A 5,000-nucleotide genomic window follows, 5' to 3' on the forward strand; every position below is an offset into this window, starting at 1 on the left:
CACGCGACGTGTTCCCCCTCCTCTGGAGGGTCCACAGGACCTCCAGGCTTGGGGTCACTCACTGCTCCACTCAGTCCGACATGGTGAGCCTTTTCGGACTCACACACGACGTGTTCCCCCTCCTCTGGAGGGTCCACAGGACCTCCAGGCTTGGGGTCACTCACTACACTATTCAGTCCGACATGGTGAGCCTTTTCGGACTCACACGCGACGTGTTCCCCCTCCTCTGGAGGGTCCACAGGACCTCCAGGCTTGGGGTCACTCACTGCTCCACTCAGTCCGACATGGTGAGCCTTTTCGGACTCACACACGACGTGTTCCCCCTCCTCTGGAGGGTCCACAGGACCTCCAGGCTTGGGGTCACTCACTACACTATTCAGTCCGACATGGTGAGCCTTTTCGGACTCTCACGCGACGTGTTCCCCCTCCTCTGGAGGGTCCACAGGACCTCCAGGCTTGGGGTCACTCACTACACTATTCAGTCCGACATGGTGAGCCTTTTCGGACTCACACACGACGTGTTCCCCCTCCTCTGGAGGGTCCACAGGACCTCCAGGCTTGGGGTCACTCACTACACTATTCAGTCCGACATGGTGAGCCTTTTCGGACTCTCACGCGACGTGTTCCCCCTCCTCTGGAGGGTCCACAGGACCTCCAGGCTTGGGGTCACTCACTACACTATTCAGTCCGACATGGTGAGCCGTGTCGGACTCACACGCGACGTGTTCCCCCTCCTCTGGAGGGTCCTAAAGACCTCCAGGCTTGGGGTCACTCACTACACTATTCAGTCCGACATGGTGAGCCGTGTCGGACTCACACGCGACGTGTTCCCCCTCCTCTGGAGGGTCCTAAAGACCTCCAGGCTTGGGGTCACTCACTACACTATTCAGTCCGACATGGTGAGCCGTTTCGGACTCACACGCGACGTGTTCCCCCTCCTCTGGAGGGTCCTAAAGACCTCCAGGCTTGGGGTCACTCACTACACTATTCAGTCCGACATGGTGAGCCGTGTCGGACTCACACGCGACGTGTTCCCCCTCCTCTGGAGGGTCCTAAAGACCTCCAGGCTTGGGGTCACTCACTACACTATTCAGTCCGACATGGTGAGCCGTTTCGGACTCACACGCGACGTGTTCCCCCTCCTCTGGAGGGTCCTAAAGACCTCCAGGCTTGGGGTCACTCACTACACTATTCAGTCCGACATGGTGAGCCGTTTCGGACTCACACGCGACGTGTTCCCCCTCCTCTGGAGGGTCCTAAAGACCTCCAGGCTTGGGGTCACTCACTACACTATTCAGTCCGACATGGTGAGCCTTTTCGGACTCTCACGCGACGTGTTCCCCCTCCTCTGGAGGGTCCACAGGACCTCCAGGCTTGGGGTCACTCACTACACTATTCAGTCCGACATGGTGAGCCGTGTCGGACTCACACGCGACGTGTTCCCCCTCCTCTGGAGGGTCCTAAAGACCTCCAGGCTTGGGGTCACTCACTACACTATTCAGTCCGACATGGTGAGCCGTGTCGGACTCACACGCGACGTGTTCCCCCTCCTCTGGAGGGTCCTAAAGACCTCCAGGCTTGGGGTCACTCACTACACTATTCAGTCCGACATGGTGAGCCGTTTCGGACTCACACGCGACGTGTTCCCCCTCCTCTGGAGGGTCCTAAAGACCTCCAGGCTTGGGGTCACTCACTACACTATTCAGTCCGACATGGTGAGCCGTGTCGGACTCACACGCGACGTGTTCCCCCTCCTCTGGAGGGTCCTAAAGACCTCCAGGCTTGGGGTCACTCACTACACTATTCAGTCCGACATGGTGAGCCGTTTCGGACTCACACGCGACGTGTTCCCCCTCCTCTGGAGGGTCCTAAAGACCTCCAGGCTTGGGGTCACTCACTACACTATTCAGTCCGACATGGTGAGCCGTTTCGGACTCACACGCGACGTGTTCCCCCTCCTCTGGAGGGTCCTAAAGACCTCCAGGCTTGGGGTCACTCACTACACTATTCAGTCCGACATGGTGAGCCGTTTCGGACTCACACGCGACGTGGTCCCCCTCCTCTGGAGGGTCCTAAAGACCTCCAGGCTTGGGGTCACTCACTACACTATTCAGTCCGACATGGTGAGCCTTTTCGGACTCACACGCGACGTGGTCCCCCTCCTCTGGAGGGTCCTAAAGACCTCCAGGCTTGGGGTCACTCACTACACTATTCAGTCCGACATGGTGAGCCTTTTCGGACTCACACGCGACGTGGTCCCCCTCCTCTGGAGGGTCCTAAAGACCTCCAGACTCGGGGCTACTCACTACACTATTCAGTCCGACATGGTGAGCCGTTTCGGCCTCACACGCGACGTGGTCCCCCTCCTCTGGAGGGTCCTAAAGACCTCCAGACTCGGGGCTACTCACTACACTATTCAGTCCGACATGGTGAGCCGTTTCGGCCTCACACGCGACGTGGTCCCCCTCCTCTGGAGGGTCCTAAAGACCTCCAGACTCGGGGCTACTCACTACACTATTCAGTCCGACATGGTGAGCCGTTTCGGCCTCACACGCGACGTGTTCCCCCTCCTCTGGAGCCTCCAGAAGACCTCCAGGCCGTTCTCTGCCTTCTTCCCCTGGAGCCCCCCTTACACACGGGATGGGCTATGTCCTTCCAACACAGGGGTCAAACGTGTAGTAGGCGAAGCCCAGAGTTTTACAGGCTGCAGACTGCTATTTTTCTTGTTTTCGGTACCCCTGGTATAAAAACCCGAAAATCCCAACCCATGGTAGACTAAAACCAACCCATGGTATACTAAAACCAACCCATGGTATACTAAAAGCTGCCCCTGGTAGACTACGGAGAAAAGACTCTGTCTGATTTTTGATTCTCTCTTTTTCTCAAAATCAGACAGAGTCCCAGAGTTAGTGCACCATGGGTTGCGTTTTAGGAGATTTACAGAAAAGACTCTGTTAAATTTCCAAAACACGTCCCATGGTAGTTTAAATGGACTTTGTGGTTTCTTTAGTTCATCCAGGCTCAGGGGGACTTGATGTTCTTGCCAGTCCGGGATGGTGGACTCTCTGGGCCTGCCACAGGACGTGGTCCTGGTCCCCTGGAGGGTCCACAAGACTTGAAGTGGTTTTTGCCTCTTTTTTCTTTCTTTTTTTCCTCAGACACACACGGACCAGGCCTCCCCCTACAACGTCCCACACCCCCAGTCCCGACCTCCATGCCTCCAGCAGACACCCAGGCACCACCCCCACATGAGGGGCCCCAGGTCCAGGCCCCGGGGGACCGGGACCGGGACCCGTACTGGGCCAGCACCCAGACCCAGACACACACGGACCAGGCCTCCCCCTACAACGTCCCACACCCCCAGTCCCGACCTCCATGCCTCCAGCAGACACCCAGGCACCACCCCCACATGAGGGGCCCCAGGTCCAGGCCCCGGGGGACCGGGACCGGGACCCGTACTGGGCCAGCACCCAGACCCAGACACACACGGACCAGGCCTCCCCCTACAACGTCCCACACCCCCAGAGCCGGCCTCCATGCCTCCAGCAGACCCCCCAGCAACACCCCCACATGAGGGGCCCCAGGTCCAGGCCCCGGGGGACCGGGACCGGGACCCGTACTGGGCCAGCACCCAGACCCAGACACACACGGACCAGGCCTCCCCCTACAACGTCCCACACCCCCAGAGCCGGCCTCCATGCCTCCAGCAGACCCCCCAGCAACACCCCCACATGAGGGGCCCCAGGTCCAGGCCCCGGGGGACCGGGACCGGGACCCGTACTGGGCCAGCACCCAGACCCAGACACACACGGACCAGGCCTCCCCCTACAACGTCCCACACCCCCAGAGCCGGCCTCCATGCCTCCAGCAGACCCCCCAGAAACACCCCCACATGAGGGACCCCAGGTCCAGGCCCCGGGGGACCGGGACCGGGACCCGTACTGGGCCAGCACCCAGACCCAGACACACACGGACCAGGCCTCCCCCTACAACGTCCCACACCCCCAGAGCCGGCCTCCATGCCTCCAGCAGACCCCCCAGCAACACCCCCACATGAGGGGCCCCAGGTCCAGGCCCCGGGGGACCGGGACCGGGACCCGTACTGGGCCAGCACCCAGACCCAGACACACACGGACCAGGCCTCCCCCTACAACGTCCCACACCCCCAGTCCCGACCTCCATGCCTCCAGCAGACACCCAGGCACCACCCCCACATGAGGGGCCCCAGGTCCAGGCCCCGGGGGACCGGGACCGGGACCCGTACTGGGCCAGCACCCAGACCCAGACACACACGGACCAGGCCTCCCCCTACAACGTCCCACACCCCCAGAGCCGGCCTCCATGCCTCCAGCAGACCCCCCAGCAACACCCCCACATGAGGGGCCCCAGGTCCAGGCCCCGGGGGACCGGGACCGGGACCCGTACTGGGCCAGCACCCAGACCCAGACACACACGGACCAGGCCTCCCCCTACAACGTCCCACACCCCCAGAGCCGGCCTCCATGCCTCCAGCAGACCCCCCAGCAACACCCCCACATGAGGGGCCCCAGGTCCAGGCCCCGGGGGACCGGGACCGGGACCCGTACTGGGCCAGCACCCAGACCCAGACACACACGGACCAGGCCTCCCCCTACAACGTCCCACACCCCCAGAGCCGGCCTCCATGCCTCCAGCAGACCCCCCAGAAACACCCCCACATGAGGGACCCCAGGTCCAGGCCCCGGGGGACCGGGACCGGGACCCGTACTGGGCCAGCACCCAGACCCAGACACACACGGACCAGGCCTCCCCCTACAACGTCCCACACCCCCAGAGCCGGCCTCCATGCCTCCAGCAGACCCCCCAGCAACACCCCCACATGAGGGGCCCCAGGTCCAGGCCCCGGGGGACCGGGACCGGGACCCGTACTGGGCCAGCACCCAGACCCAGACACACACGGACCAGGCCTCCCCCTACAACGTCCCACACCCCCAGAGCCGGCCTCCATGCCTCCAGCAGAC

This window comes from Micromesistius poutassou (genome assembly GCF_964030765.1).
Source record: "Micromesistius poutassou genome assembly, contig: SCAFFOLD_5237, whole genome shotgun sequence".
NCBI classification, from domain to species: domain Eukaryota; kingdom Metazoa; phylum Chordata; class Actinopteri; order Gadiformes; family Gadidae; genus Micromesistius; species Micromesistius poutassou.